The following is a 26285-nucleotide window of genomic DNA, read 5'->3' as shown; positions in this document are numbered from 1 at the left end:
CTTATGAACAAAGTAAATCCCGGTTTTAAACTTGGCAGTTTAAAAAAAGTTATTTAAAAAATATGTCAATCAATGTCGGAAGCAGTTTTACAAACTTACGCAATTTTAAAAGTTTACGTAATTTTCTCGCTCCACCCTAATTAATTCAGAAGTTTTAAGAGTCTGAAATCTTAAAGAATAGTATGATGACCTTCAGAATTATATAACAAATCTAAATTTTTAAGTTTATTTAAACAACAACAACTTAATTTTAGATTTATGTTTTGTACTGACGTTTCTTGGTGGAACTGCATTTTAAAGAATACAAAAACAACTAGGTATTTTTCCACATTAATTTATTTGAACAGCAAACGGGTTTCGTCGTAACCAACATCACCAGTCTGATGATGTCGATAATGACGAAATCCAGTTGCTGGTCAAATAAAATTAATGTGCAAAAAAATTACGAAACAATCATAATTTTTTTAAACGTTTTGTTTTAAAAAAAAAACAACTTAGTAGACTAAAAAATCAGTGTTATATTCAACATTTTATGCATAAATACATTTGGTGTACTTTGCGTTCTAGAAAAGTCCCGTGAAGTTTCTAAATTGACTCTTTGCAATCAGATCTGGCCACTTCCATTATCTATTAATGATTGGCACTTTTATAGGTAATTTCTATTTCAATGACTTAAAAGATAACGGGAGCAGGTCATACAACATTATGATACATAATAATCAAAGTTTTTTTGACTAAAAGAGGCATACGATGAATTTTGTTTGGTATTTATGTGCATGTTTAAATACGGATGTTCAATAATGGGCTGAATGGTGAACGTTATACATTTGTATAAAGCGATTGCTTTAGCCAGCCAAAAGAAAGTTCATAAGCCCTAGCATGAGCCGTCAGACTTCCATCTTCCTTCATTTAAAAATAAATATAGAAATATTTAGATATTTCATTTGAGAGGTTCAAATGGCATTTAACAAAGATATTTTGATTTTTAATTTAAGTTTTACTTTAAAAGTACCACTTTTTCTTAAAATCCATTATTTTACGAGTTTCGAAGCATTCCGCATCATTTTTAACACCGTGTAACATGTTAAGCTAATTCAAAATGTTAGAGTTGGGTCCTTTGAACGTTGAAGGTTAAAGAGGGGGTAGAAGCTTTTGATGCGGAATGCATGCGAAACACATGTCACAATAAATTTGAAGAAATAGTGGTATATACTCAGTAAAATTTGATTTAAAAATGAGTAGATTGTACCAAAAGTGACTGCCGAATCAATTAATGAAAATATATTTTGGTCTTTATATTTTTAAACCAGACAATCATATTAAACTTATTTCTTGAATGTTTTCCGCAGATACTTTGTGGCACATTTTATAAACTTTATAAAACTAATCAACTTTGTATTAACCACTTTTTTAGTAGTACAATTTAACCTACCGGTTTCGACAGAAACCTTCATCATTGGGGTTTTAAAAAACATTAAAATACTCTCACCAAAAACTTCCACACACTCCGTAAAAAAATCCTAAAAATACATTTTAGGATTTTTCACGGGGTGTGTGGAAGTTTTTGTTGAGAGTATTTTAATGTTTTTTAAAACCCTGATGATGACAAGGTTTTTGTCAAAACCGGAAGGTTAAATTGTATCAATAAAAAAGTGGTTAAAACAAAGTTCATTCATTTTATAAAGTTTATACTGAACTTAAACTGCAGTATACATAATACAACTCCAATGTTGCATTACATATTTGAAAGGCAAATAATGCATCGTAAAAGTACTTAAATCATCGCACGGTTAGTGGAACTCGATAATATGCGGGCATTAGCGAAATGCGTTGTTTATGCAGAGTACCATGTTTGTGAAGCACTCATAACGCAAAATGTATATGCGAAATTGCAGTTAGAATAGACTTTATCAGTAGCTTTTCAACAATATGAACTAGTTCACAATCAAGTAACTGCGTTTTAGTTCGCTAGCTAACTAACTAATCATCACACCGCTTTCTGCAGAAACAGGCAGGGATAATAGAACGCCATACAAATCTGTCGTACACACACGTTTGTAAACAAACTTCCCCTCTACCACAATCATACATCAAAGAAGCGTTGATTCACTTCTGGAATATAAAAGATAAGGTAAGAACTTAATATAAATCAGAACCTAAAATCTGGTGGTGTCAAAAGTTTGCGTAATCGGAGGGCATGACTAGATGTATGGATGTGAAGGAGGCGAGGAGTGTTTGTCAGGACAGAAAAATGTGGCGTTCCATCCTCTCTGCCTACCCTTGCGGAGAAACGGCGTGATGGTAGTAGTAGTAGTGGTAATAAGAACTTAACAAAATATTCAAACTCGGGCAGCATTAAATATAAACTATGTTGGCCCATCCGTTAAAAAAAGTTTTGCGCAATTTTTTTTTTATTCCTTGCGCCAAAGATATTTAATTTTCTGCCCGTAACTATTAAGAATTCCAGTAGTGATCATGTCTCTAAGAACAGTGTCCGTCGATGGTTGCTTCTCGTTGGAAGGGACAAGGTAGAAAGTGAATTAATTAAAGTCCAGGTGTAATTATTTTATTGTAAAACCTTTATACTGTAAATTGTTATTGTATCTATTGTATGTAATGTGTATTATTTAATAATTACAAAAAAAAACAGATAATAATAAAAAAAAATATTATTAACGTGTAAGTATTTCGGCTCAACACAGGCCATGCCTTAAGAGCCGTAATACATTTAGTAAAAAATGTATGTTTCTATGAATAAATAAATAAATAAAATCTTCATATACAATTATTCCCACTCTTGACTTTACCACTTTCAAGCTTTTGAAAAACTTAAGTGCCAAGTCAAGTAACCATGGTAATTTTTTCTTGGTTTTCAACTGCTTGAATTACCAACCACATTTACCTCAAAAATGTTTGTTTTACTGTTCTTTCTTCTCTCATTTGTTTTATAATTCTCAATCTTACAAAGATGGCTGTTTTGAATTTATATGTATTATGTCATGAGATTGATCAAAAGATCTTTAAATTCCAAAAATTTAAGCAGTGTGGTTGTCAATCATGGGTAGAATGGTAAATTTCTTTGTTTTTCTTTGATACTTTGTTGCACATTTTATAAACTTTATAAAATTAAACAACTTTGTTTTAACCACTTTTTATTATCAATAATACTTTTTCTGAATTTGCTAAACATATATTAAAAAATAATATACTAAATAACTTTCATTCTTTTTATTTTGAAAATGGCATTAAAATACTACATTCTAATCAAAAAGTAAACTCATTGCATAATTTAGAGATTTTGGAAATTAAAAAAGCCATAAAACAAAATTTAAATACTATTCATAATCCATTAAATTTATCTTACAGTCCTATTTTTGATATTTTTCCAATTTCTGTTCTTAAAAATTCCACACAGTAAATTTTTGTGTGTGTTCTCCACTTAACGTACGCGTGCGCGACTTCATACTGTTTTGGGTGATTCCATTAGTTGTTATTTGAGGTTGCTACGGAATGCATAATAAAAATAACATTAAGATTTTTTGCGGAGTGTGTGGAAGTTTTTGGTAAGGAAATTTAATTAATTATTAGTATTTTAATGTTTTAGAATTTAATAAACCCCGATGATGACAAGGTTCTTGTCGAAACCGGTAGGTTAAAGTGTACTTAAAATGAAAAAAGGGGTTTAAACAAAAAAAAACAAAAAAACCATTATCCGCACCCAATGGTGCATAGGGCACTGCGTCATATAAACGCAGTGTTATCTTGATGGTTTACACATGAAGGGAAGGTGATCAGCCTTCCGCTTCAGGTACCAGTCTAGGGTAATATTGAATATATATGACAGTGAAAAAAACACTTATATTTATTTTACCCCCCTTGGGAATTGAACCCGGGACCTCCAGAACGGTAGCCGAGCGTGCTGACCATTACACTACGGAGGCGGACGGCTTAAACAAAGTTGTTTTATAAAGAATGGTAAATGTTGCGCTTAATAACCAGCCTATGTTAGATCATAATCCATGTAAATATCCAGATATCCATATTCTTTTTATCGATACTGAGATGTCAAAATATAAAATATATTACTCCATTCATATCTCACTCAATAATTTAGCCATCGGAGGCTTAAACGAAGTTTAGTTAAAACGAGCTTTAAGTTCTAATTTTATGCTATTTTTCTCGTAATGAAAAACGATACAATCCCCATTCAAGGTAGTCTGAAAAGTTTTTGATTTTCACTCCCGCCTTGTCATGTCTTGTGAATTGCGCAATTTTACCTTTCCTACAAAACCATTATATAAATATTCAATGGATTACCATAAATTAAATGGCTATCTTTGAAATTCAGCCTGAATCCGAACACCAAAATGAGATCCTTAAAGTCAGTAACTATTAAGAATTCAAACGTTAATAATTCACAGCGGATACGTCATTTTAAAAGGTGAGTTAAAATCAGTGGCGGTACTTCCCTAGAAGCCCAAAAGCCCGGCTTGCTTAACAACTCCAAATAAAATGACTAAATCTAGACCAAATGATTAAAAGTACATAATTAATGTATGACTATTTTTAAATTATCGCGCGCTTACATGATTATTAAACACTATGCATGCCATTATATGGTGATGGTACTTATTGGTTATGGTTAATATCTGAAGAAGATATTTTAGTATAGTGAACATTTTCTTCATTTCAAGGTGATGGCTATACTTTACAAAAGCTACATGTTAGCATATTTTCACAATGATTACAGTACATTGTTTATATTTATAATACTTTCTGGGTGCTAACTATACTGGGAATGATATGAGGTAAAGAAATTATAGGTACATCATGTATTCACGAATGTAAAAAATAATGGGCTTGCCTTACTGGTAAACCCTAGGCACGCCACTGGTTAAAATCATAACTACAAATAAAAACTTTAATCTATTAATTATTCTAATTATTAATAAATACGAAGATTTGTTTAATGATCTTGAAATATGGAGAAGGATTTTGGAAAACAATGTTGGATTTAGCCTGAGCAGAAACAAGACCAAATATTTTAATTTCAATTTATTTATTTTCAGGTAACATATACATTACAAACAAAATTTTTTTAAGCGTATACATTAAATGCATACTAAAATAGAAAATATGCATGAACTATTGCTTAAGGTGTAGAAGAATTCCGCTTCGGAAAACTCCTTCAGGCACATGGAACAGATCAATATTCAATGAGATATTGTTCAACATAGCGGTAGCTTTTTCTACAGGCATAACCATCGGCAGGTTGGTCCTGTGTATAGAAACAATCTGTGTCGACGCTGTCTTAGGTAACTATCGGGAACATACAGACCAATATTCCGGATAATTTCAGGATATATACGTAAGTACCTACAATTCGAGAAAAAAATGCTGCCATCCTCTCAAAACAGTTACATGGAGGAATAATACTAAATTGATACTCTTTTTAATAAATTATGTCACTTATACTCATACATTAGGATATTGCATATAATTTGTGTGATCAAACAATTGTCAGACCCACTTTCTTCTTTGGCTCCAAACGCTGAACGATGTATAACACCTACTCTAGGCAACTAAAAACTGCTGAAATGCTAATTCTTAGATAGTCAGCTAGAGTTTCCTTTAGAGAAAAAAAATTCACGCATTCGCGAAAATCTGGGTGTAACCAACATTTATAGTAAGGTAGAGGAAAGGCAATTTAGATGGCATGGGTACATTGGACGCAGAGAATCTGATCGTATTGTAAACAAGCCAATTGTTATGGATCTTCCTCGAAAGACATCTAGAGGAAGATAAAAAAATCCTAGATCCTATTGAAAAGTAACATGATTCGAAGGTATGGCCTAGGTGACCTTGTCCGTGATAGAAGGACCTATAACCTGAGGACGAGGAGAGTTGACCCCAATAGTCTACAGAGACGATAAGTTGGGATCGAGCCAGGAATAAGATACCCACATACGAGTTTATGTTTATATTCAACATGCACATTGTGCTAATATTCATCCATTTTTTTATTTGATTTTTTCATGGCATATACGCTATTTCCTAAAATCTATTGTGACACGTGTTTTGATGCATTTAGCATATTGTTTGTGAGAAATAATGATATTTAACCTAGTAAAAAAAATCGTTTATGAAGTATCACGCTGTCTTTAAAATTCATATTTTTTCTTTGAATTTGTGCGTATTCATTAGAACCTAATTATTTAAAAAATCAATGTTTTTTTATATTCTTTTATAAATATAAACTATTTAACTCTTTAACTTACATACTGTATATACAAAAAAGCTTTACATTTCAGATTCATGAAAAACGCCCAAAAAGAAATTCCTCAAATAGATATTTTTAAACTCACGTCTTAAGTTTAGTTTTTACGGTATAGCCAATGAAGTTTTCTCGGTACATTTTACAGAACAAATCTTCGCTTTACTCAATTTAGTACTGAAAGTTTATTAGAAAGGTTTACATTCAGCCCAATGAGTGAGTTATGCTGAAGAATTTTGGTATGCATCAAAATATTAACCTACTTAAAATAAAGGCGTTATATTAATTAAGCAAGATGGTATTTTAGTTTGACGCCGAGTGTTTTTTATCGTATCACTGAAAATCTTTGTTCTGATCGAAAGATTTGAGTTATTTTTCGGATTTTTTTTTGACATCTCAACATAGATGAAGAAAAATATAAAAATCTGGGCATGTTTCGAAATTGGATCATATAAGTATATAGAACTTATAAGAATATGAATAGGGTGGTTGTCAAACATAAGTAGAATTGGTGTATGTTACACGTGTCTATAGTGATCACTTAAACTAGCCTATGACGGTCGTAAGCCCCGTAAATGCCCAGACTTCCATATTCTTCTTCGTCAATGTTGGGATGTCAAAAATTAATTTATAATTTATCAATAAAATATCGTTTAAATAAATACCGGGTGTCCAAAGAAAATGAACCTATGCGATCGCGAAAGATATATATGTTTCGACATATTTTCGACGTTCGTGCACCGCTATTATGAATGTGGTGGATGTAACGAATTCTCAGCGGGCGGACTGCAATAAAACGCCACTGCGCCGAGAGCTCTGTTAAAAAATGCATAAGTCATCTCGCCCGGGGAATTATTTATTGGCCACACTGTACCTCCGCATGTGCAGGGGTCCCTCTGCTATGGGCCACACCGTACAGTGTACAGGGATCTCCTCTGCTATTATTCACAGGACCGGAACCCGGAAATGGAGACATTTTTAAATGCTGTGCATTTTTCTCAGTTTTTTACCTTGAAAGCCTAACTGCAAAATCTGAACCGGCAGTTCAAAACAGGAGTTCGGGTTTCAAACCTAATAAGTAAGGCATGGAGTTGGTAAAAGAAGGATAAACGGAGACTGAATCCATTTGATATATATTCGCTTATATGATACGTGGTAAAACAATGCATTTTTTATCAAAAAAAATAAGAGAAATACTTGTGTATTTATTATTTTCACAAATATTTCAATTTAATACTATTTTTGTGAGCCTAAGCGCTCATGATTAGAAATAGGTATCAAATTACGGTAGAGGGGTTAGAACCGAGAAACTCTGACTTAAAAGTCCGCGACACTAACCACGGGACCACAACCCGACACAATTATAGAAGTTTGAATGGTGAAATGATAAAAGAATGTAATATTATCGATAAAATTAAGAAAAGAGTGTTGAACTGATTGGATATGTGGAACAAATGAGTGAGAAAAAAACGGAAACATAAATTTATCGGGCAAATACATAAAGGGGCTGAGAAAAACCGAGGAAAACTTGGTATGAACAAGTATTTCAAATATTCGTCTGGTCACGAGTCTAAATAATTGGCGGATTCATGTGAGGAAATTCATAATTAAGAAGAGGTGATGAATGTTTTAAGATGATAGAGCATTGTCACATTATATTTTCTCTGTCTTCGTTGTATATGTGAGTGCTTCAAATATTAATTTTATAAAAAAAATTGTAAAAGTAAGGGGACAAATCTAATATTTTTTTAACATATCCAGACTTATATATTCTCTCTAATAACAAACTTTTCCTAAATGTTGAAATATCCAGAAAATATATCTTTTAATATCAACCGAATCGAATATGGGAGCTCTTTCCACAAAGTCTCGAGATCTTTTCACTAAACTAGGCAAAAAAAAAATGTAACATTTGTTAGAGCAATGCGTAGTTTGTAAGTGTAACACGTATTCTTCAGGGGTCCTTTCAAAACGCCTGTTTAATATGAGAAAACGACCAACTTTGTCACGTTGCGAGCATACGTTCGAGCCAGATTAACGTTATTTACTCGCGGAATTAACGCGGAATGCGATGTTTCTACGTTCGTAAAAGGATCAACTCGCAGGAGGAATTGTCGTATCATTTATCACGAAATTTCTTTATGAAAAGTACTGTATCCATCTTTGTCTCCAAGACCGGAGTTCATATAATAAGAAAATTTAATTTATCTCAAAATAATGTTTGAAATATGTTTATGTATTTTTTCTTGATGTGTTAATAATCAAAATAATACTGCGTTTATATGATGCAGTACCATATGCACCATCAAATGCGAATAATGGTTTGAAGAATGAATGACTATAAATTTTTTAATTATTTTTTTTTTCAGTATATTGTAAGATCACCTTTCCTTCATGTGTTAACGATCAAGAAAACACTGCGTTTAAATGACGCAGTGCTCTTTGCACCACCGGGTGCTAATAAAGGTTGGAAGAATATTTTTTTTAAATTGAAATAATTTTCAGTAGACTTGAACTTTTTTATTTCATATATTTAGTATGTTTAAGGCATTGGTGGCAAACTTTGTGGTATGGTAATATAACAGTCTACTTATCATTCATCGTTCACTTTGTGTAATACCAATAATAATATAAGTAGTATTATACAAAGTGAACGATGAATGATAAGAAATTTTTATTTTTTTTATTTTAACTTTACTTTTTTTCGTTTCACTGTCGTTATTCGCGGCGTTTCCTCGCCAGTCTAAACAATGTTCCAGCGCTTCATTCATTTCTCGGATGTCCTACTTTAACGTCGGAGGAGGTTTCCCTTTGAAAACGTCGTGGAAATTCTGAGAAAATCCTTAAAAACTATCTTTAGCTTGCAAAGCCTCCATCCCCCATGGGACCTGCAATGTTGAATCGTGTTGCAAGCAGCGGAGACACGTTTTCATAAATTGGTTTTGAAGTCTATAAAAATATCATTTTCAAAGACTGCTTTGTTGGATAAACAGGCATATCGTATTATTCTATTTTGATCGATTATTGATATCCTCTATTTTGATCATAAATTAATGTACTCTCATATGATCCAAAATTTATGTATTCTATTTGGATCAAATATTAATGTACACTATTTTGATCAAATATTGATGTACTCTATCTTGATCAAATATTAAATAACTCTTTTTGTTTAAATATTCATGTTATATTGTATTAATACTCTATTTTGATCAAATATTGACATACCCTATTTTGATAAAATATTCATAAACTATTATGTTTTGATTGAGGATAGAAATGCTATATTTTGATCAAAAAATCATATACTCGATTTTGGTAAAATATGGATATACTATATTTTGATTAAGTATTGATGTTCTCAATTATAAAAAGGACATTTGTGTGTTTTTAAATATAAAATGTTAGTTTTATCTTTACATTGAGGGTTTGTACTATTTACTAAGGCTTGTTCAAGTATGGATGATAATGCAATTCCGTGTGCTTTAGCTTTTCTTCATTGCGTTCTCTGAATTGAATGACGTTCCCCGTATCTTTCAATGCAGTCTAAATGCGATCTCTTACACAAATGTGCGTTAAAACGGTGTATGATAGATGCTCGCATGATGAAATAAGGAAATAATATAAAGCTGAGATAAGCATTATCGATAAAATTAAGAACGGTGAGTTGGGATGGTTTGGCATGTGAATCGAATGAGTGAAGAAAAGATAGTTTAAAAAATTTATGAGGCAAGTATTTTTGGTAATAGAAGCGGAAGAAAAGAGGAAAAAAATAACACGATTAAATATTTTAAATACTTGAAATTGAATACAGGTCAGGAATCAGAATAATCGGCGGGTATCTATGAGGAGATGCATGAACGTAGAAGAGGCGAGGAATGTTTGCAAACGCAGAGTGGTGTGGCACTCTATTCTCTCTGCCTATCCTTGCGGGAATTGGCGTGATGGTTAGTTAGTCAGTTAGTCAATTAGACATGTCTATAAAAACACTATCTTGTGATGTTCGTAACAGTTACTTAATTATATCTTCGCTGGGTAAGCGAGTGGTTTTACGATTTATTTGTTGCTTTTTACTGCAAAAACCACAAGATTATGGTCAGGAACATAAAATTCATCCTGCTTCTACTGTAATATAACAGTAGAAGCGTCTACAAGTACACGCCTACTTTCAAAATCCGCCAGATCCAAGTCTATTTTTTAAAAATTGCAAAATTCTCCGTGTAACATTTATGTTTGAAAGATTTGTCTATCTTTAGATGAAATATTATGAAATAGAGAAATTTCCCATTTTTTGAGAATTTTTTTCAGTATAAAAGAAAATACAAGAGACAAAAACCGAAAATGACTTAATCTTAATTTTTGGCCTATCGCCGCTCTCTGATTGGCCGATATGGGTCAGAAGACAAGTTTCATGAATTTATCGGAATTTGAAATACAACGCTGTTTTTAAGTAATTTTAGCAGGGTTTTCAAGTATATAAATATTTTAAACAATAAAACCCACAATTGGCGTTCCGATCAAGTATTTATTTTTAAATATTATAAAATTGGATCTGGCGGATTTTGAAAGTAGGCGACACATTTGTTTATTTTACTAGTCTATTACAAACAGTATATCGTTTCTGAAGATAAAATAATATTACCAATAAACTGCACTTTAACGACTCGCGAATGAGAAAATGTGAACAGGAGGGATGTATTTATTGTGTAATGAATATAAAACAAATTTCTGTTACGTGAATTTATTACATATGAAATATGTGTGCTTTTGCGAGTCTATCGTCATATTGAACTGGTAGGACTTGAATTTGGTGGCGTGTTGATTTGCTAACCTTTTGTCGCGATCATTCTTCACCGTAGCAAATCATTCTTTAGCAATCTCTTTTACATAACATTTTAAACGTGTTCAAATACTTGTTCACAAATATTTGGTCGTAAAATTGGTTAAATTTTAGCTGTATGAAAATTTATTATAAGGTTTTCAAGCCTTTCCCAGTATTTAAAATAATTATGGTTTGGATCTTGTCAGCCTCCGTAGTGTAATGGTCAGCACGCTCGGCTACCGTTCTAGAGGTCCCGGGTTCGATTCCCAAGGGGGGTAAAATAAATATTAGTGATTTTTTCACTGTAATATTTATTTAATATTACCCTGGACTGGTACCTGAAGCGGAGGGCTGATCACCTTTCCTTTATGTGTAAAACGATCAAGATAACACTGCGTTTATATGACGCAGTGCCCTATGCACCATTGGGTGCGGATAAGGGTTTTATTTATTTTTATTATTGGATCTTGCATACAAATAAAAAAAAAAAAACAAGGGTCTCTGCTATATAAAAGCTTTCTTAATCCAACCGTAGATATATGTTGCAAACTTAATCACGGAACATAATATTTCTATATGTAAGACATCCAAAAATAAGAGTAGTGTGGTTGTCAATCATAGGCAGAATGGTGAATGTTACTCGTGTGTTAAGTGATCATAACCAGCCTATAACAAGTCGTAAGCCCAGTAAATGCCCAGACATTCATATTCTTCTTCATCTATACTGAGATGTAAAAAAAATTCCCTCGCTTGGAAATCGAACCCGGGACCTCCAAGCTGACCATTATACTACGATGGTGGACATGTTAATGTGCATAATCGGAGGCCATGTATGACTAGATGCATGGATGTGAAGGAGGCGAAGAGTGTATGTCAGGATAGCAGAGTGTGGCGTTCCACCCTCTCTGCCCATGCAGAGAAACGGCGTGATGGTAGTAGTAGTAGTAGTAGTAGTAGTGTATATATATTTTTATATATATATATATAATTATATATATATATATATATATATATATATATATATATATATATATATATATATATATATATATATATATATATATATATATATATATATATATATATATATATATATATATATATATATATATATATATATATATATATACATATATACATATAAATTAAAGCTTCGATGTGCCGACAAGCATTCAAAACGTAAATAAATTCATCAGGTGAAGGTTTTGTATATGAATACAACAAAATTTTAGTACCTAATCACTTTGTGTCTGGTAAACAGAACACGAGCAAAATACTGATTTGTATTTTAAGTTTAATTTACGACTGAGACACCTGTTCGTTTCTTGAACAAACATATTAACATATACGTGATCATGACAACACTAAATACTGAAAGGTTTATAATTAATACCCTTTGTTTGATATGAATGCTTGAGGGAACGTTAATTAAGCCTGTCTGAATAATGATCTATATCTTTATAAATAAAAATAATAATAAACAATTATTTTATTCTTCGTTCCAAATCAAGATTTCTAATAATATTAAACTTAAATAAAAACTAATTATTTTTTCTAAATATATTGAAGTATTTTTAATTAATGTTTTACTAAGTAAATAACACTATTTCTTAAAATCTACTGTGACACGTGTTTCGATGCATTCCGCATCATTTTCAAACACGAATGCATCGAAACACGTGTCACAGTAGATTTTAAGAAATAGTGGTATTTACTAAGTAAAACATTAATTAAAAATGGATAGATTTTACCACAAAGTGACTGCCGAATCAATTAATGAAATTATTTTGAAGTACTTTGACTGTTTGAGGGGGACATCCATTTTTTTCAGGTGTGCTGAGATGTCAATTTTTTATTATTATTATTTTTTTATTTTAGGCGTCTCCCTGAGTATGTCGAAAATTCAGGAATAATCTTAAATAGTTTAATAAAGATCATTTAGTACTGTTCTAAAAACGCCATATTCAAATACCTTACTAAAACAAAAGTTTAGTTAAAAATGCAGTTGTTACAAAAATATATTAAAAAGTTAAGTATTAAAAAATACTTAGCTCAAAAATGATCTACCAAAAGAAAGATGTATGAAAATCTTTCAAATATAAAAAGTAAATAATATAGATTATAAAATATAGTTGAAGGATACAAAATACTTATGAAAACATCTGTCACTTATATAAATCATCAGTGACTTGGTCTTTGATTTTCCCCGATTTATTACATAATCAGTATTTTCACTAAGAAAATTTCGTTCATTAAAACGTTAGAATATCAAGAAAATATGGATCGTACATTAATTTGAGAATTTCTTAATTTTGTTTTGTTAAATTATCATAATTTATTGGATATAAAGCTTACTCGGAAAGATAATGAAAAGTTCAAAGTGATTTAAATTCGAGGAACGGAAACGAGGATTTTATTAAGAATGTGAATTCGCGAAAATCATATTTCTTTAATTAATTGACATGCCTTACAAAGTTTACATTTTAGACATTTATTAATAAATACTTTCGACAGCTCGTGGGTTATATTCCGTTTCGTGATGTAAAAGCAGCTGTTTATATTTGACCCTTTCAATCTGAATGCTTTTTTCAAATAAATATTATGTAAATAAAATTTAAAAAATCACATCACAAAAAAGATAAAGAAGAGTATGGATGTTTGGATATTGACATGGCTTACGACCTGTGATAGACTTGTATAATTTTCACCAATTCTACCCTTAATTGACAACCACACTACTTTTGTTTGAAATTCCTAGATATATTGATTGATCTCTTATACATGTATGTAAAGATATCAAAAAAATGTAAAATAAAACTCCAAAGACATTTAAATTACTTAAGCCAGCCTATGACGTTTGCAGGCTTCCATATTCTTCTTCATCTATGCTGAAATGTCATTAAATAATGTACAAAATATTTGGACACACTCGAAATGTTGAAAATAATCTTTATACGAGTATTTACGGCTTGAAAAATTAAACATCTTACCAATATTTGTTCTCAATAATATTTTATTTGATAGCTGTTTTAAGTAAAGATTATTTGACATTTGACAAATTTTATGGAAGATTCTAGAACTATTCTACTCATAATTGAACGTCAATATTTCATTTAAAAATAAATGTTTTGTTTACTGTAAGGAAATGTAAATATATAAATGTAGATGTAGTAAATTAAGTGTGTATAATAGTTTATATTATTTTATTTATTGTTTCGGCATTAACTTTGTGGTAAGACATATTACAATGATTAAAGAAAACACTTCGTTTTTTACCACTTGAGTTTTATTATAGACTACATGTTTCAGAAGTTAAACTTCCATCATTCAGGTCTGTATAATAACTAAAATATAAAATATAAAATTGTTCTAAAAATAAGGAGAGGGGAAAGTAAGGGGAAGGGGTTAGTCCATTTTCATTGCTTCATTGCTTTCCATTTTTCCTTTGTTTTCAAACTCCATTCCTTGACTAATCCCTTTCCCTTACTTTCCCCTCTCCTTATTTTTAGAACAATTTTATATTTTATATTTTAGTTATTATACAGACCTGAATGATGGAAGTTTAACTTCTGAAACATGTAGTCTATAATAAAACTCAAGTGGTAAAAAACGAAGTGTTTTCTTTAATCATTATAGTTTATATTAGTTGTAATATAAGTTAACTTGAGAATTTTTTTTTTTATTTGTAGTTTGTTGGATTTATTTTCATATTGTAGTTATGATTTGATGGATCTGAAATTATGGCTAGTGGTGGTACCTTCAGTTGAAAAATTTATGAAGTTTAAAATTTACTTCGTTTAAAAACGATAAATCTTCATCATTAGTTGAGACACCCATAATATTGGTGTATCATCCTTGGGACGAATAATCCAGCGTCTGATGAAATAAAGGAAATTTTTTGCTCAGCTGAAAACAAATTTAAAATCCGTACAAAAATAATGGATATTTAAAATACGAAAAAGGCAGTTGGAGCAGCAATTAAAAGTTTGTACGTTTTACCATTTTTTTGGCAGAGTCGTATTTCAAAACGCTATTTTATCAAATTTTATATATTCTTGCTTGAAATTGAATTATTTTCTGTTAGTTTTAATGTATTTTTCTTATTTTATCTATTCTCAATTTGAAGTTTCTAAATCTCTTCTTATTTATTATATTTTCATATTTTTAAATACTCTTTTTTTATAACATTTTCTTATTTCATGCCTCACTAAACATTATTCAAAGCATATTCTTCTTCTTCGATATTGAGATATAAATAAAAATCTTAATAGTTAATAACATAATAATCTAAATGAGGGGAGACAAAACCCAGAAATTCTAAATAAAGATATGGATACATTAAAAACATTGTTTTACATTACAATTTTCATTAAAATATTATAAAATAAAATGTTCATAAATGGGTATAATAAAAGTCATTTAATCATGAACACAATTTTTCACAAAAATATATAAATTATATAATTTAAAAAAATTAAAAATATAAAATTTTAAATATATATATATATATATATATATATATATATATATATATATATATATATATATATATATATATATATATATATATATATATATATATATATATATATATATATATGTATATATATATATATATATATATATATATATATATATATATATATATATATATATATATATATATATATATATATATATATATATATATATATATATATATATATATATATATATATTTTTTTTTAACATTTAAAACTTGGCCAAAGGTGAATGTTCAACAAATATCAAATGGATCAAATAAAATTCCACCCTTAAATTTATGGGATACAACATTCAATTGGTTTGTTACGACATGCTTTATAGCTTCCTTGACATGGTTAACAGCTAAATTATGAAATTGTGGAGTTGGTACTTTTACAATTTAATAATAAAAACAAAAGTTTTTTTTAATTCGCTCTTATTTATATGAAAATATGTTTATTCAATAAATTACAGCACTATACCCGTCTATGAGTTTTCGGATATTGAAATGAAAAACAAGAAAACAGAAAGCGCATTTTTCTAATATACGTACATTTACGATATCAAAATGGTTGTGAAGCAATGAAAATATTATAATTAAACGAATACGATCGTAAACATTGAAAATTTAAGAAGGCAGATGTCAAAAAACACGCTATCCTCAATTAGCAACCTTTAGATCTGCGTGTATGGCTGTTACGTTCAACAGATGGCGCTGCCATCAGAAATTTAACAGGTTTTAAAAAACACGTTTTAACCTGTCACAGATAGAAACACCAGTCACAGATATTTAAAAAAAAAACACTCGTCTATGCGAATGCAACGCTGTAGAAATATTAAAAAAAAAAACAAATTAATTTTATATTGAAAAGATTTGAGATATTGAACTAACGAATATATACATAATACAAACATTAAAAGTACGTGATTTATCTTTTTCTCAAAGTTTTCTTTTTGTGGATTACATTTTAATTACTACAATATATTATTTTTACTATTAAGATGCCATGTTTAATAAAAAATAAGGGCAATTTCAAAATGTAACTCCAGAATGGAAAAATACTCCTCAGTTTAGTTAAAATTAGAGTTGAATTAAAACTCTTGCTCAAAGGGTTAAACCAAAATAATTCACTAAGTTGGAGACTGTATAAAATATTCGTTAGGGTATGATACCTTAATGATTTTTAAATATAAATTAATATTTATGTGTGGCAGCTTTCCAACGAGTAGATATTTTTTTTTAAATGTCAAGTTAATTATTGTCAATTAAAAAACAAAGTTTCAGACGAAAAATATGAGAAAACGTAAATTTCACAAAATGAAATACTTATACTGATTGTATTTTTGAGAGATTTATGAGTAACCTTCTAGTGATGAATTAAATTTTTAATAAATGTTTTACATAGTAAATACGACTATTTCTTAAAATCTACTGTGACACGTGTTTCGATGCATTCCGCATCATTGAAAATGATGCGGAATGCATCGAAACACGTGTCACAGTAGATTTTATGAATGAGTCGTATTTACTAAGTAAAACATCAATTAAAAATGGATAGATTTTACAACAAAGTGACTACCGAATCAATTAATGAATTAAATTGTTTAAAAAAACGTAAAGCGTTCATTAATTTCATAATATTTTCAATGTGACCGAATTTTCGTTCACAAATAAGTGGTCATAAGCCCTGTATTTGCCCAGATTTCCTTATTCTTCATTTTCTATGCTTGTTGAAATATCAATTATAGATGAATAATTCAAATATTGTATTTTAAGGCGGAGATAAGCATGATCGATAAAAAAAATTAAGAATGGTGTGTTTAGATAGTTTGGCCACGTGAATCGAATGAGTTAAGAAAAAAAAATTTATGAGGTCATAACCATTGATAATAGAAGCAGAAGAAGAATGTTTGTTAGATGTTAATTCCCTAAGTTCGTGTAAATTAAAAAATTTGCTTAGATTATTTATAAAAGAGACAGATTTAAGTTCCTTTTTCATTTAGAACATGATCGCTAGCTTTTTACTTTTTTACTTTGTCATCTTTTTTATGTTTAAGTTTTAATTAAAAATAAAATAAAATAAAAAATTGCTCACTGAGAGTCAAGTATTTTTATTTTTATTTTTTTGTATTTAATTTAAGTTTTTTGTATTTTGTATTAACTAATTATACTTAGAAACCTATACCCTTATACCCTGTACTATGACTATTTATTTTGTATACCCACACACAGGCCATGCCTTTGTGGGATCTTTTTTTGTATTTATTTTTATTTTTTATAAATATTTTTTGTTTTTGAATTTATGTAATGCAAAAGAATTTTAAATAAAGAAAAAAAAATTAAAAAATATTGGCGTGAACAAGTATTTCAAAAACTTCAAAGTGGTCAGGTAAGGAGTAATTGGCGCAACCATTGACGAGTATGTAAAACGAGATGCATCAATATGAAAGATGGGAAGATTATTTGCAAAGACAGATCGGTGTGGCGTTCTATTTTTTCTGCCTACCCCTGCGAGGTAGTTGCGTGATGGTTAGTTAGTTAGTGAATAGAAAAATTAAAATATAATACAAAACCAAAATACTATTTTTTGTCACATATTTTATACCACACCACATAACCGATCTTTTTTTTTTAACTGCTACGCATAACTTCTTAATATCTTCTTTTTCTCTATAACCTTGTTTTTTCTTATTTTTTGTTTTTTATATTTATTTAATAACATTTTAATGTCTCAGCATATGTTCTTTTATCTTCCCTTAACAATTTTTTTTGTTTTAAAATCTGTTGAATATTACTAACGGTCATCTCACATTAAAAAGATTCCAGCTTTTTATTGACATGTCTTTGTAGAACCGAATTTAATATAGTAAAACCATAACAGTATAGCTTTATTATACATCGATTTTTTTCGACCAGTGACCTGACATCATTATTAGCACCAGTCTGATAAATAAAAAACTAACTAACCACCACGCCGCTTCCCCGCAGGGGTAGGCAGAGAGAATAGAACACCACACCACTCTGTCCTTGCAAACATTATTCGCCTCTTCCACGGTAATGCATCTCCTCATACATATCCGCCGATTGTTACGACTCCTAACCTGACCACTTTCAAGTATTTGGCATACCTGATCGTGCCATGTTTTTCTCGGTCTTCCTCTGCTTCTTTTTCCAATAACATTCGCCTCATAAATTTTTTTACCGTTCTTTCCTCACTCATTCGTTCTACATGTCCAAACCATCTCAACACACTTTTCTTGATTTTAACAGTCTGATAAAAAGCTATATTTTTTTTTATTACCTAACTTTACACTTAGATTAAAATAATTATTTGTTTTTTGTGGCATGTGTGTGTAGTATGTGTGGATCCACATTTTATACGTAGTTACATTTAAAACAAGAATAATTTTTACTGTGCACATTTTAATATGAATTAATTAATGGAGATTGAACTATTCATTTTATATTTTCTTTCATTTTAATAATTATTGTTTTATTAAATTATTGTTTTTTTGTAAAAATTTTTCTTCTCTCCTCTTATATCTTTTTATTTTATTATTTCAATGAATTGTGTTTGTAAAAGCCAAATTCACTTGGAAATGAGTAAAGATATAAAAACAATATTTTAATTAGTTTGTATTTATATATAGTTTGTATGAAGCTTACTCTTAATATGCATTATATGTACAATAAAATGTCAAATAAATATAAGAATTTGGCAACTAATTTTCTTAGGATTTTATTAAAATTAATTCTAAAATATGTTATTTGACGGTAATTAATTTCTGTTTTTACGATCTATCATATTTTGAAGGCCCTCAAATGAGAACAGTAAAATGTGTTTAAATCTAAAAAAATATACGTTTTATGAACCCAGTCGTAAATTTGATTTAATTTTTGGTTATCGAGGTCAGACCAGTGGCGATTTATCTCGTGGAAACCAACATAAAAATAGTGCTACCGTCACATTATTATTAAATGGTATTACGAAGATCGTAAATGTTTTATTCGTTTCTTTTAATGCCTCAGCAGATCTCTGAAGTTCATGCACCCAGATGGTGTGTATATATTTTTATCTATAAAAATAAGTGTAGGTCTGCTAGTTTATGAACTCCCAAAATGTCGTTTTTTTCGTAAAGATTTTGGTACAATTTAACGTTTTTCTTAATATTTTTTTTTCATTTAAAGATTTTGTGTTTATGATAACTCAAATGTAGAAAGGAAATATTTTGAAAAAAACTCATGTACCTGAAATCAGGTGTGAAAAAAAAGTTGCTTTACATAATAATTTTGTTGAGCCTAAAATAATATTTTCATCAATTGATTTGGCGTCACTGTAACGTATTATCTTTCTATTTTTAATTTGAGTTTTACAAACTTGGTGAACAAAACTGTTTGTAAAAATCTATTGTGTACCATGTGTTTCAAAGCATTCTGCATCATTTTTAAAAACACCGATGTTTTTTTTTCTTAATTAAGAAATAGATCTTGTGACATATGTGGTTTTTGTCTTTAAGTTTTCTTTTGTCTTTAAGTCTCTAATTGTAAAAAAAAATATCATTTGTTTTTATTCAGGTCTGAGTGATTTCCATAAAAAAATATTATCATTTTCTAGCTCATTTTATAGGATTTTTTGGATTCAATTAAAATTTCAAGCTTACAACCTACTTTCTGTCTGTCAAAAATTCACATCCATCTAAATTTCAACTAACATTAATAACGAATCATACAACAATGCATACAATATGCTTGTATATGTAACATGTCTATCAAAATAACCTCAATATGAATTTTTAATAATATCAGAAAGGTGAACGTCAAAAAATGTTTCACTTAAGCCAAACAGGTCGTAAGCTCTAGAATGCTTAAGAATTCTATCTTCTTTTGAAGGAAAAACAAAACATGCTACATTTTAGTTAAGATGTCATGTTGAAAATTCGAATGGTGAGCATATTGTCCTCTCAGGATCTTTAAAAACTATGCTTCTCTGCATTGTATGTATGTCCCTACTAGATTCAACATCACACATAAACACACACACACACAAATTCATTCATTCGCTAGATCTACACTAAATATTTTGTACTAATCTTTATGTTTCTGTGGTTAACTATAATTGTCTTGTTTAATGTACATGTATATCTTTAAATTGTTTTGTTTCACATATGTTGCTGTTTTAACCCAAATAAAATTAAAATAAAAAATAAAAAAGACGCCCATAAAAATTAAACATATGTTTGCAGTTGCTTGATGTGTCAAAATGATCAACACTAACAATTAATGTCATTTGTTTATTTGAATCCAACTAACAAATCGCTCACTCCTTTAAAGAACGTCATAAATCAAAAATCGTCAATTTTCAGTTGTGCATGTTTTCGGAATGCCCAGAAAATGTACTACATCCCAGCAAAAGAGGCATACTTTTAACTTAATATTTACCCGCTACAGGGCAGAAAGTGATGTTTTTGCATTTTGAAGAAAACGTATTGTTTAATTATTTTTTTAAATAAATATTGTATTTTTCAAATGGAGAAAAAACCTTCAGGTCTTACCTGAAAAGATCTGTTGCACAGTATAAAGTTCAATAAGTGGCTTGATATTTATTTTTCATACATTGTATTATATTTTTAAACTTTAAAAACGTTCTACTGAAAAATCAAGTTTTTTTATTTACGACGTTCTTGAAAGGAGTGAGCGAAATATACAATAAAATATTAAAATGTACTTTTTTTAAGCCAAATATATTATGTACATACCTATAAAAAGACGTCTCGGTGCGATGAACGTATATTTCTTTCACATTTACTGAAAAAAAAACACTTCACTTCACAAATCACTTTTCAATTATACTGAAATTCTTCACGACACATTTATTTCAAAGAGTGTTGATCAATAAAACATTTCAGTAATAAGTCACTTTCTGAAAAGAGAAATATAATGGATAGAATTTTAATAATTCGTATAGAGAAAAGATACTGTCATATTTATATAATTATTTGTAAGTACTCTTTGTTTTTCATATCTTTGGTGTCGTAGTTAGCGCGTTTGGCTACCGCACTACCTTACTCGAGTTCGATTCTCAATGAGGATAAATTGAAATTATCGTTGCACCAAATTTAATACCACCCTTAAGGGTAGAACTGATCGCCTTATCTTCAGTTAATTTACGACCCAGACAACACAGCTGTGAGCGGAGTGTGAAGTGCCCTAAGCACCATGATGTATCGATAAGGGTTATAAGAAAATGAAGAATTAGTCTTTGTTTTACAAATCAAAAAAATACGACATTTTTGTGGTGTGTTTTCTTATTTTTATAGATAACTAATTTTTTATAGATAAATATTAATTTTTTCAAATAAAGGTAATTTAAATAAATTGGAAATTATACAAAATAAAACTATGAGAATGGTGCTCAAGAATAATAGGTATAAAAATTAAGAAAAAGTGAGAGAAGAACTAGACTTGTTAAGTTTAAAAAAGAGACTTTTAAATTAAATATGATGATCTTTATATAAACATTTTTACACAATAAATTACCCAAATATTTTAAGGATAAATAGTGCTAAACAAAATGAACATATAACTAGAAATAAGGATAGAATAAGACTGGCATTGCTGAAAAAAACCGAGTCACAAAATTGTTTAATGTATAGGGGTTTGAATATGTTTGAAGAGTTGCCTGAATGTATGAAGAATGAAAAGAGTCTGAAAGAATTTAAAAATAAATGTTTTGTTTACTGTAAAAAGATGTATATATATATAAATGATGTTAATTTAGTGCAAATAATAGTTCATAGTAGTGTAATTTAAGCTTATTAAACAAATAAATATAGTTATAAAAAAATTTAATAAATTTTTTTTCTTATCTACTTTTTAGTACTTTTAACATTAATCCCATGTCCTAAAATGAGATATTTATATAAAGAAAATTTCAGTATTTTTTTTACAGTTAATGACTAGTAATTGTTAATCTATTTCAGTTTATCAAGAAATTTATTAATATATTCTATAAATTAACAAGTATCAGCTCTTCAGTGGGTGCAATTCGAGGTTTTGCTTTGACATTTTGAGTCGTAGTACTATATCGTATTTCGGCAAACTTGAAAGCTTTGAAAACTGATGCCTGTAGTTTACTAGTCAAAAGCATGTTCAACTTGGTTAGAAGTCATCTTAAGCAAAACTTACCACTGATAGCAATGATATTTAGAAGTATGTGGTTTATTTACAGTCATAATTAGAAAGACAAAATAAAAGGTATAATCGTTTCGTAAATATGCAAATCATTTGTCATACATTTACTTTATATGATAATTTGATGAGTTAAATTTAAAAATAAAATACTTGCATAAAACTACTTTTGAGATTATCAATGAACTCGATTAGTTTCGAGAACTACAGATGTTGTCATCAGCCATCAACAGGTGAAAGAACAGTTTGTTATTTTCACTGAAACGACAAAAATATCAATTATTCTCAAAACTTGTCATTTAATAACAAGTTTACATTAATTAACCCGTAAATGGTTAAATGCAAGTGTTTGTATTTTATGTTTTAATGGTTTTATGATATTTAAAAGGCAAATATACGTTTATCTTTAATTGATATTTTAATCTGAGACACACTTTTTGTTTAACTCGTAATCTTCTTCTTCCTCTTACTCTCGTACCCATATGCAATGGTGCATTGCATTAAATTGATGCAATGTAATATTGATCATTAAGTCCATTTTAGCTTTGAGTGTCAAGCCAAGATAACAATGAATAAATCTTTCAGTGACAAAAAATACTTTTGTCTGTTAGGATCCCCTTGAAAATCGAACCTGAGACCTCAAGCATGGTAGCCAAATACGGTGACTGCTATACTATCGAGACAGACAATCAACCCATACATAAAAAAAAGTAACCCATACATAAGAGAAAAAAAATAATCACGAAAGTACCCATAAAATAAAATAATTATTGACACATGTTTTTCTCACTGTTTCCACAACACTTTTTTAAGGTAAATTTTCAAAAATTTAAACTTTAACTGCAGAAAAAGATTAAAATTATCTTATTAGTAATCCAAATGTCAGAGTGAAATTTAAATTTTAAATGGATTTTCGGCACCAACTAGTTTGGGGTAGGAAAATTCTTATTCAGCAAGCAGCACCAAAGTTGGCGTCAATTTCCAAAAGTGCAACCAACTTCAGAGCCGTGTACAACTTTGGGCACCACATGTTTTCCCCGCAAACTTAAAGTTGCGAATTTTTACACTTGCAACTTGCAACACTGAACTTTTATTCAAGGAATATACATGGGAATTTAAAATTCGTCAAAAAACACGCGGGAATCTCGTTTACTTGTCGCGTCTTGGGATAATATTAAATCGAGAAAAAATTAGAACACCTTTGGATCACGAATGTAGGTCCACGGCGACTCGACTATCGCTGTTATTTCTTAAACCAGACGCCGTTTCCTTGTCGTAATGACCTGACCACACTATTCTGGACCAACTATACCACCACCGCGTAAAAAAGTCGAAACAACACTTATGAAATAACAAAATTTCAAATAAAAAACGTCGACTTTTTGACTATAGGTGATATTTTGCCATCTCATTTTCCGTTTGGTTGAGTCATCAGAATCAGTCGTAATTTTAACTGCACGCAAATTTAGTTGACAGTAAAAATGCGTTCGTCGAAAATTCTTTTTAACGCATAGCGCATATTTTCAGTTCGATTGTTTTGTTTCGCCCTTTTTGCTTTATCGCGTGGCATTGTGCATTTCGTTTTTGGGGCATTTTAAATCGGCGGTAGCGTGACGCGTTGGAACGGCTGAACAGTTCTAAATTTAATTGTCAGAAGTCCAAAATTAAACTCCTCGTCGGTAGGTCCAGACTAATGTGAGAATGACTCTAGTCGTACAGTGCCATTCAGACGTCGGGAATTTCAATATTTCTTCCCGTAGTTCTATAGGGTACGGTTGGATCGTGCTTACTCTCGAACGATTTGGATATACAAACTGAAAAATCGAGATTATGATTTCCATCAAATATTATTTAAATTCTATCATTTTAATTCGACTGACCTCGTTAGGATATTTTCTCGTATATTTCCACTTTCGATTCCTACAGCTTTTACAGGTGGCACAAAATTAATAACACTATCGGAAGATGTTATAATTTTTGCGAATAGCGTCGTACGTCAATCATATTTGACATTTGTGAAGTAGACAGCTGCAGTTTATAAATAAATTCAAAGTATTATTATCATTGGGAGAAATAAAATGGCTTTGTTTTTTGCTCCACTCACATGTGAGCGGATCAAAAAACAATTTCATTTTATTTTTCTACAATAATCCACAAAGTTAATGTTTTAAATTATTAAAATATCGAAATACACAAGCTGTCTAGTTCACAAATCGCTCACTTCTTTCAAGAACGTCTAAATCAAAAATCTTCAATTTTCAGTTGTGCATGTTTTTGAAATGCCCAAAAAATGTACTATATCCCAGTAAAAAGGCATATTTTTTACTTAATATTTACCCACTACAGGGTAGAAAATGTTGTTTTTGCATATTGAAGAAAAGGTTTTGTTTAATTATTTTTTTTAAATCTACTTGATGTTTTTCAAATGGAGAAAAAACCTTCAGGTTTTACCTAAAAAGATCTGTTGCACAGTAAAAAGTTCAAAAAGTGGCTTGAAATTTATCTTTAATACATTGTATTATAATTTTAAACTTTAAAAACGTTCTCCTGAAAAATCAAGTTTTTTGATTTATGACGTTCTTGAAAGGAGTGAGCGAAATGTCAAATACGATTGACGTACGACGCCATTTGCAAAAGTTATAACATCTTCCTATAGACAGAGTGGTATGATGTTCTATTCTCTCTGCTTACCCCTGCGGAGAAATGACGTGATGGTTAGTTAGTTAGTTAATTGGTTTTTCAAACGATATTTTGAATACAATTTCAACCGTCGATTAAACATTTATTATATCTAAGAATAATCAATGCATCGTATAATAATTCAGCAAAGACCAAATGTGATACTTTTTTTTTGAAAATCGCGTAAATTAAAACACCCAAAATTATAACAATTCTAATTTTCATTTTAAAAGCTTACGGATCTAAAACTTTAGATGTTTACATCCCATAAAGCTTTTATTACATCATATACAAACCTTGTTTACAAAAACAGATTTACTTCCAAAATATCGTTCAGTACTCTATACAAATACAGGACTCACTGTTGTCATCTTGTTTACTAGAAATAATTACTCTAGATACAATAATTATCCATAATTTATATCAAATTTCCAAGAAAATATGTTAGTGAGTTCGTTGCCATATTCAATCGATAATTTTGAACCGAACGAATATTAAATTATGGTTAACTTGATCGTCAATTAATAAATTAATTACTTATTATTAATTATTGTTACAAAAATTATAACTACTTTATTTATAAACTAGACACTTATAATTATAAAATTTCTTATACTAGTTACACTGTCCTTATTTTAAAAATGACGCTAAGCTTTTGTACTTGGAGAGGGTGTAAGTACACACAATGTTTTTATTTTATTATTATAACACAAATATAATTTATTCGTTGTTCTGTTTTTTATTTCTCTTATATAAAAGGCATTTAATTTATTTTAAGTAATTTCATATCATGTATTTTTTTGTTGATATCTTTAGGG

General features: G+C 29.6%; 1 protein-coding gene across 5 annotated transcripts in view; it reads right to left on the bottom strand.

Moving 5' to 3' along the window:
- Positions 1 to 24042, bottom strand: part of LOC148301491 (TWiK family of potassium channels protein 18-like) — a 109481-nt gene extending 85439 nt beyond the window's left edge. For 2 of the 5 annotated variants that reach the window (XM_088273152.1, XM_088273155.1), the window contains exons 1-2: positions 23988 to 24042; positions 21357 to 21520 (exon numbers count right to left, since the gene is read on the bottom strand). The gene's annotated coding sequence lies outside the window, so the exon portion shown is untranslated. Of the gene's footprint in view, positions 1 to 21356; positions 21521 to 23539 lie in introns of all 5 variants that reach the window. The other 3 variants (XM_088273151.1, XM_088273153.1, XM_088273154.1) reach the window with 3 other exon arrangements.
- Between the last annotated feature and the right edge of the window lie 2243 nt (positions 24043 to 26285).

This window comes from Brachycentrus maculatus, unplaced genomic scaffold, assembly GCF_059751285.1.
Source record: "Brachycentrus maculatus isolate JH-2025_06_01 unplaced genomic scaffold, ASM5975128v1 h1tg000555l, whole genome shotgun sequence".
Classification (NCBI taxonomy): Eukaryota; Metazoa; Arthropoda; class Insecta; order Trichoptera; family Brachycentridae; genus Brachycentrus; species Brachycentrus maculatus.
The sequence above is the reverse complement of the archived record's forward strand: the minus strand, read 5'-3'. Positions and strand labels throughout refer to the sequence as shown.